Source organism: Panthera tigris, chromosome E2 (genome assembly GCF_018350195.1).
Source record: "Panthera tigris isolate Pti1 chromosome E2, P.tigris_Pti1_mat1.1, whole genome shotgun sequence".
Taxonomy (NCBI): Eukaryota; Metazoa; Chordata; class Mammalia; order Carnivora; family Felidae; genus Panthera; species Panthera tigris.
Genome location: NC_056674.1, coordinates 18,787,799 through 18,800,899, shown reverse-complemented (window position 1 = coordinate 18,800,899; position 13,101 = coordinate 18,787,799). Strand labels below are relative to the sequence as shown.

General features: G+C 43.4%; 1 pseudogene; it reads left to right on the top strand.

Moving 5' to 3' along the window:
• Positions 1-1,216: 1,216 nt before the first annotated feature.
• Positions 1,217-3,553, top strand: LOC102960135 (annotated as a pseudogene).
• The last annotated feature ends 9,548 nt before the right edge of the window (positions 3,554-13,101 follow it).

Here is a 13,101-nt window from a genome sequence, read left to right as displayed (position 1 = left end):
GCCCTGAAACATCTGGTACTTGGCAGGGAAGTGCCCAGTAGTGGTGTCAGTGTGCCTGTCACATACTGACCTGTCTGTGCCCAACCACTCACCTGTCATTCCCGTTGTCCCACACCAGTGCACACCCTCTCCACGTCTGCTGTGCAGGTGGACCTGCATGTCACACACACCTGCCCTGCCCACTGGTTACCCCACCTTACTTGCCTGCGTTTACCAGCCTGTCCCAGGCACCTGTGTGATGCAGCTGGCTCACTTCTCTGTGACGGTGCCTGGGCCATCGGTGTCCTTGGCCACAGTCAGCCTTGTGGACCTTGTGGGTGGGGCTCGAGCCCAGGAGAGGCATTTCACCAGGCCCAGTGTGTATCATCCTCCTTGCATCCCAAATTGTTTTGGAAACACCGTCTTCCACCTGAGCCAGCAGTGCCTCCTCACCTTGGCCCTCTGCCTGGTGTAGATTTCAGCCCGGATCTGTCATTGCAGCCAGATGGGGGCTTTGAGTCTCAGCCTGCCCAGCTCGGCTCAGCTATCTCCCGCCATCCCCGCAATGTGGTCTACCATGACCGTGGGGAGAGGGCCTTCCTCTGATGGGGGACAGGTCTTTTGGGGAGTGGAGAGGAGTGCCTATGGGGATCAAAGAAGGCTGTGTCTGCCAGGGGACAAATTGACGAGGCTGGTGCCACGTAGACTGGGAGGCAGAAGTGGTTGTGTGTGGGGGTCGGGAGCCATTCATGTGAGCGAGGCACCACAGGGTCCTAGGGGAAGACCACAGCAGCCCTGGGTGGGGATGGGGGGGTATCTCACTGCTAGGGGTCAGGGGAGAAAGATTGCATTTAGCTGTGAGGCAGGCCCTCCTTTCCTCCCTTCCTCCCTGTCCCCTTCTTCCTTCTCCCTCTTCCTTCTTGTTCGTTCTTTCTTTCTTTCTTTCTTTCTTTCTTTCTTTCTTTCTTTCTTTCTTTCTCTCTTTCTCTCTTTCTCTCTCTCTCCCTTTCTTTCTTTCTTTCTTTCTTTCTCTCTCTCTTTCTTTTCTTTCTTTCTTTCTTTCTTTCTTTCTTTCTTTCTTTCTTTCTTTCTGTTATTTTTTAAAGGTTTTGTTTTTGAGTAATCTCTACACCCAACATGGGGCTTGAATTTATGACTCCAAGATCAAGAGTTGCATGCTCTCCCAATTAAGCTAGTCACGTTCTCTCTTCTTTAAAAAAAAGGAAAAAAAAAAAAAAAAAGACTGTTGTATTTGGTCTCACTGGAAAAAAAAAAAAGAACAATTCACTGGCTTTTGGACGGAGCAAATTTATTATCCCTTCTGTGGAGTGTAAAGATGTGGTAGAACACGTTCTTTGTGGGAGTGTAAAATGAAAATTCTGCTTTGCCATATGGAGACGCCCATTATGTGGAGGAGACAGTTGGATAGTTAAGTTCGGAGCTCAGAGAGGAAGTCAGGGCTAGAGACAGAGGTGTTCAAAATCATGGGTGAGGTCACATGGAAATAGGGTGAGACAGAAAAGGGAAGGGGCCCAAGCCAGAGCCGTGAGGTGCTCCCACATCTAACTCTTGGCAAGGGGGATGGAGGGGGACTGGCTGGGATGACGGTGGATTAAGGTGGCATCAGAGAAGCTTGTATAAAAAGGATTGAGACAGGAAGGCAGGGTCTGCAGCAGGGGCTTTGGAAAGATGGAGATCACTGTGACCTTGAATCAAGTTGTTGCAGTACAGCAATGGGGTAAAAGTAGATCCGAGTCCATTGAGATGAGAGGAGGGAAGGAAGACGAGGCAGGCAGCTCTTTCAAGTATATTGGGAGGAGGTGCACAGGTGAAGGGAGCTTAGGGCAGGGAGAGTTCTTTTAGTATGCAGAATCCTGTCTGAAGCTCCTTGTCCATGTCTGTAAGAGCATGTGTACCCCACATGGGCATTCTCAGGGTTGTCTTACCCACCAGATCCCAGTCTCCATGGGGACAAGGTCTGTGACTGCGGTAGTCACAGCTGTGTCCAGTCCCTTGCCCAGCATCTGGCTCCTAACGTACTGAGGTACTGGTGAATGTTGGTTAAGTGAATCGGTCAATACATGTAAAGCACTGAGAACACTAACAGGTGCATAATAAATGCTCAGTAAAAGTGAGTTACTGTCGTCCGGTGGATGGGGAAGTCACTGAAGACTGGATGGCAGCAGTTCTGGAGACCATGATGCTCCTGTGGTAGACTGACCAGGGTGGTGGCTCCAAGTCCTGAAGGATGAAGAGGTTAAAGACGCCCAGCAGCACCATGCAGGCCAGCTTTGGGAGTCCGCACTGCAGCCCTGAAACTGGATCGCGTCACCATCCAGGAGCTCACAGCTCCATTATTTGCCCCAGCCCTGGTGAAACCAGGAGAGACCCTGGAGGAAGGGGCTAACTCGGGAAAGGAGTCATTTATTGGACATCACCAGGATGGTGTCTCTCAGATTCATCCTTCCAGCCACAATGATGTCTACAGTAGGTGCCAACAGCTTCGCTTTGACTGGGGAGGCATCCGGTGGTGGTACCGTGGAGAACATTAGGCAGAGACTGGGCACTGGGGGCCTTTTTGACCTCCGGTCGGGCCAGAGAGATGTAGATCACCACTCTGTGAGGGTTGCACAGATCCTCTTTTAGACCAGCTCGACACTCAGCTCAATGTCACTGAAAATGAGTGTCACAGCTGCAAATGCTGTTGAAGATCTCTGAGCAAATGAATGAGGATGACTGAACAGCTACAGACAGAGCTAAATGAGATAGACTGGTAGGAAAGCTTGAGAATGCCCAAGCTGAGGCTAAGACTGGATCCAGAGGAAGCTCAGTACCATAGGGAATACAGAGAACATAAACAACAACAGCCAGAACTGGATGATGAGCTGAAGAATGTAGAAAACCAAATGCCCTATGCCCAGATGCATCTGGGCCAGCTGAAGAAAACCGGTTTCTTCAGTGCAACCTTTCATGTCTGGCACAGAGGACAATATGGTACAATCAGAACCTTCAAACTGGGTCGCCTGCCCAGTGTCCCTGTGCCATGGAATGAAGTTAATGCACTTGGGGCTGGAAAGCATTGCTGCTGTGCACCCTGTCCAGTAAGATATGTCTGAAATTTCAGAGGTATCAACTTGTTCCCTGTGGAAACCATTCCCACCTGGAGTCTCTGACAGACGGGTCTAAGCAGTTGCCATTGTACTATCCTGGGACAAGTTAGACCACGTGATGATGGAGATGTTGAGAAAGATGAAAGGAGAGGTTGAGAAAGGGTGAGACACATTTTTGTCTTCCTCACAGGAAGGCGAGATTGAAGACCCAGGAACCAGTGTGGCTCCCATTCCGTTGAAACCCAGTTTAGCCCTGACAGACAGTGGACCAAAGTTCTTAAGTTCATGCTGGCAGATTTTAAGTGGGGTCTTGCTTGAGAATAGTTTCATAACAAGACTTCTTTTTTCCCTTACAGAGATGCTCGCCTCAGAAGCTTTACATTTTGTTTGGTTTGCAACAAGAAATGTTTTAAATTAAACTCAGATAACATCAAACAGCATATTAAAAAAATTTTTTTTAACGTTTATTTATTTTTGAGAGAGAGAGAGACAGAGCACGAGGAGGAAAGGGAGACACAGAATCCAAAGCAGGCTCCATGCTCTGAGCTGTCAGCACAGAGCCTGATGCGGGGCTCAAACTCACAAATTGTGAGATCACGACCTGAACTGAAGTCAGTCGCTCAACCAACTGAGCCTTCACGGGCGCCCCTCAAACAGCATGTGTTTACAATACTAGAAAAGAATAAATCCACAAGTCCACTTTATTTTAAAATATTGAACAACAGGGGCGCCTGGGTGGCTCAGTCGGTTGAGTGTCCGACTTCAGCTCAGGTCATGATGACTCGGTCCATGAGTTCGAGCCCCGCGTCGGGCTCTGTGCTGACAGCTCGGAGCCTGGAGTCTGCTTCAGATTCTGTGTCTCCCTCTCTCTCTGCTCCTCCCCCCCTCATGCTCTGTCTCTCTCTCTGTCAAAAATAGACATTAAAAAAAATTTTTTTTTAAATATTCAACAACAGTTTCCAGAGGAAAAGCCTGCCATGTATGGCCATGTATGAATGTTCACTCTGCTCTGTTAAAGACATGAAATTGTATTTGTTACTGTTTGAGACACAGTGTGGAGAGGTTTGATTATCTGTAATAAAAGATTTGCTGCAGTCTGAAAAGAGTGAGTTACTGTTACAACTTAGGTAAGCAAAAGTAAGATAAGGGATTTCCGCAGTTTGACTCTTCGTGGGTCCCTATGTGGGACAGTGTCTGTGTCACTTCAGCAATGGTATGAGACTTTGCATGTGTGGGCATACCCTGTGTCCATGAGACCTGGGACCACTTGCTGGGGAAGGGCACATGACCCAGAGACGAGGTACAATGTGTGAAGACCTCTAGGCTCCTACTTTTATGGTTCCGGCAGACATTAGTCTGTTTGTTAAGGTCACAGCAGCGTTCCTGACTTAGGTCAGGTCCCTCCTGAGAAGAGACCACTGACCCAGCTGCACATCACTCCCAAGACCATGTCCATGTGGGAGTTGGGTCTTCAGGGCCAAGCTTCTCTGACCAGCCCTCTGTGCAAGTCCTTCCCTGGGTCTCATGGCTATTCTGTATCTCTTCCCTTCCTCTTGTGCTGCGGGGGTTCATCTCACCCCTTGGTGCTGCTTTGAGCCTCCCTTGTGTGGTCTTGGTTGTCTCCCTTCCCCATCCTGCTCAGGCTAGGGCAAGACCCTTCCCTATGTCTTCATCAGGAGGAAATGTCTTATATCTGGTAAGAAGTTGCTATGGCCAATGTCAAAGAGGTTGCTGCCTGTGTTCTCCTCTAGGATTTGGATGGTTTCCTATCTCACATTTAGGTCTTTAGTCCATTTTTTTTTTAAAGTAGGCCCCATGCCCAGTGTGGAGCCCAACATGAGGCCTGAACTCATGACCCTGAGATCCAGACTTGAGCTGAGATCAAGACCCAAGTGCTTAACCAACTAAGCCACCCAGGCACCCCAGGTCTTTAATCCATTTTGAATTTATTTTTGTGTGTGATGTAAGAAAGTGATCCAGTTTTCATTCTTCTGCATGTTGCTGTCCAATTTTCCCAACACCATTTGGTGAAGAGACTTTTTTCCATTAGATATTCTTCCCTGCTTTGTCAAAGATTATTTGGCCATATAGTTGTGGGTCCATTTCTGGGTTTTCTATTCTGTCCCATTGATCTATGTGTCTGTTTTTGTGCCAGTACCATACTGTCGTGATGACTACAGCTTTGTAATCTAGCTTCAAGTCCGGGATCACGATGCCTCCAGTTTTGCTTTTCTTTTTCAAGATAGCTTTCAGTATTTGAGGTTGTGTGTGGTTCCATACAGATTTTAGGATTGTTTGTTCTAACTGTGAAAAATACTGTTGATATTTTGATAAGATTGCATTTAATGAGTAGATTGCTTTGGATAGTATAGACATTTTAACAATATTTGTTTATTCAATCCATGAACACGGAATGTTTTTTTTCATTTCTTTGTGTCCTCTTCAATTTCTTTTGTAAGTGTTTTCTAGTTCTCAGTGCAGATCTTTTTCCCCTTTGGTTAGGTTTATTCCTAGGTATCATATGGTGCCAGTGCAGTTGTAAATGGGATCAGTTCCTTGATTTCTCCTTCTGCTGGCTTCATTTTGATGTATAGAAATACAACAGATTTCTGTACATAGATTTTGTATCCTGTGATTTTACTGAATTCATGTAATACATGAATTAGTTTTAACAATTTTTTGGTAATCTTTTGGCTTCTCTGTTTACAGTATCATGCTGTCTGCAAATAGTCAAAGTTTGACTTCTTCCTTGCCCATTTGGATGTATTTTATTTCTTTTGTTTGATTGCTGAGCCTACGACTTCCAGTACTATGTTAAATAACAGTGGTGAGAGGACATCTCTGTTTTATCCCTGAACTTAGAGGAGAAGCTCTCAGTTTTTCCCCATTGAGGATGATATTAGCTGTGGGTTTTTTGTATGTGGTCTTTATGATGTTGAGGTTTGTTCCCTCTATCCCTACTTTGTTGAGGATTTTTATCATGAATGGATGTTGTACTTTGTCAAATTTTTTTTTCTTTCTGCATCTATTGAGAGGATCATATGGTTCTTATCCTTTCCTTTGTTAATATGGAACAAAGTGTATCACGTGAACAACATGTATCACGTTGACTGTTTTGTGAATATTGAAACACCCATGCAACCCAGGAATAAATCCCACTTGATCATGGTGAATAATTCTTTTAATGTGCTGTTGGATTTGATTTGCTAATATTTAGTTAAGAATTTTTGCATCTGTGTTCATCAGGGATATTGGCCTGTAGTTCTTTTTTAGTGGAGTCTCTGTCTGGTTTTGGAATCAGGATAATGTGGCTTCATAAAATGAATTTGGACATTTTCCTTCCATTTTTATTTTTTGGAATAGTTTGAGAATAGGTATTAACTCTCCTTTAAATGTTTGGTAGAATTCCCCTGTGAAATCATCTGGCCCTGGACTTTGGTTTCTTGGGAGAATTTTGATTACTGAATCAAATTCTTTGCTGGTTACCGGTCTGTTTAAGATTTCTATTTCTCCCTGTTTTAGTTTTGACTGTTTATGTGTTTCTAGGAATTTATCCATTTCTTCCAGATTGTCCAATTTTTTGGCATATAGTTTTTCATAATATTTTCTTATAATTGTATTTCTGTGGTATTGGTTATTATTTCTCCTCTCTCATTTGTGGTTTTATTTATTTGGGTTCTTTCTCTTTTCTTTTTGATAAATTGGGCTAAGGGTTTATCAATTTCATTTTTTTTTCCAAAAAACCAGCTCCTGGTTTCATTGATCTGTTCTACTTCTTTTGTTTGTTTCTATATCATTTCTTTCTGCTCTAATCTTTACTATTTCCCTACTTCTGCTGGCTTTAGGCTTCACTTATTTTTCTTTTTCTAGATCCTTTAGGTGTAAGGTTAGGTTGTTAGAGATTTTTTTCTTGCTTCTTGAGGTAAGCCTGTATTGCCATATAATTCCCTCTTAGGACCACTTTTGCTGCATCCCAAAGGTTTTGGACCATTGTGTTTTCATTTTCATTTGTTTCCATATATATAGTTTTTAAAATTTTTAATGTTTTTATTTATTTTTGAGACAGAGAGACACAGAGCATAAGCAGGGGAGGGGCAGAGAGGGAGGGAGACACAGAATCTGAAGCAGGCTCCAGGCTCTGAGCTGTCAGCACAGAGCCTGATGCAGGGCTCGAACTCATGGACTGTGAGATCATGACCTGAGTTGAAGTCGGACGCTTAACCAACTGAGCCACCCAGGTGCCCCATTTCTATATATTTTTAAAATTTCTTCTTTAATTTCCTGGTTGACTCATTCATTCTTTGGTAGGGTGTTCTTTAACTTCCACGTATTTGTGGTCTTTCCAAAATTTTTTCTTGTGGTTGACTTCAAGTTTCAAAGTGTTGTGGTCAGAAAATATGCATTGTGTGATGTCAATCTTTTTGTACTTGTTGAGGCCTGATTTTTGTGACTTAGTATGTGATCTCTTCTAGAGAATATCCCATGTGCACTTGAAAAGAATGTGTATTCTGCTTCTTTAGGATGAAATGATCTGAATATATCTGTTAAGTCCATCTGTTCCAGTGTATCATTCAAAAGCATTGTTTCCTTGTTGATTTTTGCTTAGATGATCTGTCTATTGTTGTAAGCGGAGTGTTAAAGTGCCCTACTATTATTGTGTTATTACCAATGAGTTCCCTTATGTTTGTTATCAACTGTTTCATATATTTGGGTTCTCTCAATTTGGGGACACAAATATTTACAATTGTTAGATCTTCTTGTTGGATAGTCCCCTTTATTATGATATGATGCCCTTCTTCATCTCTTGTCACAGTCTTTGGTTTAAAATCTAGTTTGTCTTGGGGCGCCTGGGTGGCTCAGTCGGTTAGGCGACCGACTTCGGCTCAGGTCATGATCTCACGGTTTGTGAGTTTGAACTCTGCATCAGACTCTGTGCTGACAGCTTAGAGCCTGGAGCCTGCTTCGGATTCTATGTCTCCCTCTCTCTCTGCCCCTCCCCTGCTTGTGTTCTGTCTCTGTCTCTGTCTCTCTCAAAAATAAATAAACATTAAAAAAAATTTAAAATCTAGTTTGTCTTGGTGCCTGGGTAGTTCAATCAGTTAAGCATCTGACTTCAGCTCAGGTCATGATCTCACAGTTCATGGGTTCAAGCTCCACATCGGGCTCTGCACTGGTAGTGTGGAGCCTGCTTTTGATTCTCTCTCTCTGCCCCTCCCTGACTTGTGCTTTTTCTCAAAATAAATAAATAAATTAAAAAAAATAAAATCTAGTTTGTCTGATATAAGTATTGCTACTCTGACTTTCTTTTGACATCCTTTTGAATGATAAATTTTTCTCCATCCCCTTACTTTCAATCTGCAGGTGGCTTTAGGTCTATAATGAGTCTGGTAGGCAGCATGTAGATGGGTCTTGTTTTTTGATCCATTCTGACACCCTGTGCCTTCTGATTAGAGCATTTCATCCATTTACATTCAGAGTGATTATTGACAAATATATTTAGTACCGTTTTGTTACTTGTTTTGTTGTTCCTAGAGGTTTTCACTGTCCCTTTGTAGTCTTTGTCATTTTTGGTCTTCCTTTCACACTCAAAGAGTCTCATTTCATATTTCTTGCAGGGCTGGTTCAGTGGTCACAAATTCCTTTAGTGTTTGTTTGTCTGGGAAGCTCTTTATCTCTCCTCCTATTCTGAATGACAGCCTTGCTGGATAGAGTATTCTTGACCACAGATTCTTCCCATTCAACACATTGAAAAAAAAAATATATATATATATCATGCCTCTCCTTTCTGGTTTGGCAGGTTTCTGTGGAAAGATTTGCTGCTAACCTTATTGGTCTTCCCTTGTAAGTTAGGGACTTATTTTGTCTTGGTGCTTTTAGGATTTTTTTTTAAATCTCTATATTTTGCAAATTTAACTATGCCTTAATGTTGGCCTGCTTTTGTTGATTTTGATGGGGGTTCTCTGCACCTCCTGGATTTAGATGTCTGTTTTCTTCCCAAGATTAGGGAAGTTTTCAGCTATAATTTCCTCAAATAAACCTTCTGCCCCCTTATCTCTCTCTTCTTCCTCTTGGACTCCTACATTAAAATATTATTGTATTTGATGGAGTCACTGAGTTCCCCAAGTCTACTTTCTTGACCTAACATTTTTTTCTCTCTATTTCACTTTTTTAATGTTTATTTATTTTTGAGAGAGAGAGAGCAAGCAGGGGAAGGGCAAAGAGAAAGGGAGACACAGAATTCAAGGTAGGCTCCAGGCCCTGAGCTGTCAGCACAGAGCCGAACACAGGGCTTGAACTCACAAACCACAAGATCATGACCTGAGCTAAAGTTGGACACTTAACCAACTGAGCCACCCAGGCACCCCTTCTCTCTCTCTTTTAAAAGTTTATTGGAGCACCTGGGTGGCTCAGTCAGTTCAGCCTCCAACTTTGGCTCAGGTCATGATCTCACAGTTTGTGAATTTGAGCCCTGCATCGGGCTCTGTGCTGACAGCTCAGAGCCTGGAGCTTGCTTCAGATTCTGTCTCCCTCTCTCTCTGCCCCTCCCCCACTCACACTCTGTTTCTTTCTCCCTCAAGAATAAATAAACATTAAAAAAATTTTTTTTAAGTTTATTTATTTTGAGAGAGGGAGAGAGAGAGAGAGAGAGAGAGAGAGAGAGAGAGAGAGAGAGAGAAAACATGAGCAGGAGAGGAGCAGAGAGAGAGAGGGATAGAGAGAATCCCAAGCAGGCTCTGTGCTATTGGCAGGGAGCCTGATGTAGGGCCCGATCCCATGAATTATGAGAGATCAAGCTGAACTGAACTGAGTTGAAATCAAGAGTCAGACACTTAACTAACTGAGCCACCTGGGTGCCCCTTTTTCTCTCTACTTAGTGCATCTCATTATTTTCCATAATTCTATGTTCTATATCACTTATTTGTTCCTTTGCTTCTTCCATCCTTGTGGTCATTACATTTAGTCAGTCTTGAATCTTAGTTATTGCATTTTTCGTTTCTGGCTGATTAGTTTTCAGCTCTTTTATCTCTGTGGTAAGGGATTCCCTGATATCATCTCTGCTTTTCTCAAGCCCAGCTAGTATCCTTGTGATTACTCCTTTAAATTCTGAACCAGGCATATTATTTATATCTGTTTCAATTAGATCCCTGGCCATGACCTTTTCTTGTTCTTTCTTTTGGGATGAATTCTTCCATCTTGGCATTTTGTGTAGGTTTCTGTCTTCTTCTCTGTGTAAGGAAAGCCAGTTATGTTTCTTGCTTCTAAGAGTAATGGCTTTATGAAGAAGAGATCATATAATGTTCAGAGCCTGGTGCTCCAGGAAGTGTCTCTGGTGCATTCTGCTGCTGTGTTATGGCTGCTGTATCCCTCAGCTCAGTCTTCTGCAGAGTTTCTTCTTGCCTGCTGTGGGGAGTGTTTTGGACCTTGGCCAGAGTGTGGTGAATGTGCTCTGGTCTGTTTGTGAAAAGAGACCTGATACTATTTCCACTGGAATTGAAGCTATGCAGAACTCTGTGGTCAGTAGATGTGGTGCGTGCAGGGTTTTATGCTGGTCTTCTGGAGGAGGAGCCTCTGTACTGGTCCCATGGCACATTTGCTTGAGTAAAGCAGTATCAGCAGAGTGCACGGGGTTGGACTTGGTGTAAGTGGGTTAGGCAGCTAGTGTGGGCTCTGTGTTGTTTACTGAGGTTGGTTTATGCTGAAGGGCAGAGGAGGGGAATGGTACAACCCCCTCCTTTGTCTCTGGAGAGGAAAGTCTGTGCTTGCTGCTCTCAGGGAAGCAGTTTCTCTGAGAGCAAACAATTTCCCCTGGTGCATCACAGGCGTTTTTCACATTGCTGATTTCACACTGTCTCTGGGTTGTTTGTCTGCTTGGAGCAGCACAGCACACCTTGGGCTCTACCCTAGCCGGGCCTGCTGCTTTTTAAAATTCCAAGCTTCTGGGTCCTGCTGTGGCACGGACCTGCACCGGTCCTCTGGGAAAGGGACTCTCTAGGCTGGAACTGATGCAGGTTTGACTCAGAAGGCCAGTCGTGCCAGAGCTCAGAGCCATGGGATTTGGAGCAAACAGGCTAAACAGCCAGTGTTCCGGTTAGCTGCCCTCAGCAGGTATCTGTAGGCCAATGCTGAGGGGTAGAGGGAAATGGCGCCTGCTGGTTCTCCTCCCTCCACCCCTGCCCCACCAGAGGCAATGCCACCTCTCATAGATGCGCTCCAAAAAGTATGAGCAGTCTCTCCCCATGTCCCTTAGGCGATCCAGAGATCTCACAGTCTGCCCCAGGGTTTTTTGTCTGCCTCTGCTTCAGGAGTAGGACAGCATCCTCAGGTCTCTATCCCAGCCAAACCTGGGGACCTTGGAAACTCTAGTCTTTGAACCCCACTGATTGCAAAACTGGCAAAATTCAGCCCTTCTCGTTTTCAGGGCCAAATGCTTTGGGAAGTGTGCTTGTACGTATCCTTGTGTGCTCCCCTGTCTCTCCCTTTTCTCCATGACCAGGGCTCCCTTCCCTTCATAGCACCCGCAATCCGTTTCTCCCCAAACCATATCTCTGCATTTCCTACCTTCCTCAAAGTGGGCTCTCCTTCCAGCTGTGCACTTTGTTCTGTCAGTCCTCAGGTCAATTTCTTGAGTATTCTGAATGATTTGATAGTTATTTAGCTGTGTTCCAGGGATGAAGGAAGCCTAGACTCCTCCTACTATGCAGCCATCTTAGCTCCCCTTTGAGTTGTATGAGTTCTTTACATATTTTGGATGTTAACCCCTTATTGGATATATTGTTTGCAAATACCTTTTCCCATTCAGTAGGCTGCCTTTTTAAAAAATTGTTGGTTTCCTTCACTCTGCAAAAAGCTTTTTAGTTTCATGCGGTCCTGTTTGTTTATTTTTGCTTTTGTTGTCCTACTTAAAGAGATAGATCCCAAAAAATATTGCTAAGACTGATGTCAAAAAGCTTACTGCGTATTATTTCTTCTGGGAGTTTTATGGTTTCTGGTCTTACATATAAGTCGTTAATCCATTTTTAGTTTATTTTTGTATATGGTGTAAGAAAGTGGCCATCTTTCATTCTGTTGCATACAGCTGTCCTGTTTTCCCAGTACCACTTGTTGAAGAAACTGTCTTTTCCCCATTGTATGTCCTTTCCTCCTTTCCCTAGGTTAATTGAACATATAAACATGGGCTCTGAGCTCTCTATTCTGCTTTTGTGCCAGTACTGTGTATGTTTTGATTACTGTAATTTTGTAGTATAGTTTGAAATCTGGAGCATATGACTTTTAGTTTAGTTTAGTTTTGTTTTGTTTTTCCTCAAGATTGCTTTGGCTATTAGAGGTCTTCTATGGTTCCATATATATTTTTTAAGTTTATTTATGTATTTTGAGAGAGAGTTTTGCACCCCCAATTCCATATACATTTAACTTTTTTTTTTTTAAAGTTTACTTTTGAGAGAGAGAGAGCACACAGGGGAGGGGCAGAGAGAGGGGGAAACACAGAATCTGAAGCAGGCCCCAGGCTCTGAGCTGTCAGCACAGAGCCGATGCAGGGCTGGAACCCACAAATCATGTGATCATGACCTGAGCCAAATTTGGATGCTTAGTCAACTAAGCCACCCAGGCACCCCTTATTTTAAGTAATATTTATAGCCAACATGGGGCTTGAACTCACAACCTTGAGATTAAGAGTCGCATGCTTTACCTACTAAGCCAGCCAGGCACCCCAATTCCATATACATTTTAAGATTATTTGTTCTAGTTCTGTGAAAAATGCCATTGGAATTTTGGTAGCAATTGCTTTGAGCCTATAGATTGCTTTGGGTGGTGTGGACATTTTAACAATGTTAATTCTTCCAATCTATGACCATGGCATGTCTTTCCATTTTTTGTGTGTCATCTTCAATTTCTTTCTTCAGTATCTTTTAGTTTTCAGAGTACAGGTCTTTCACCTCCATGGTTAAATTTATTACTAGATATTTTATTCTTTTTGATGCAATTGTGAATGGGATTATTTTATTTCTTTTTC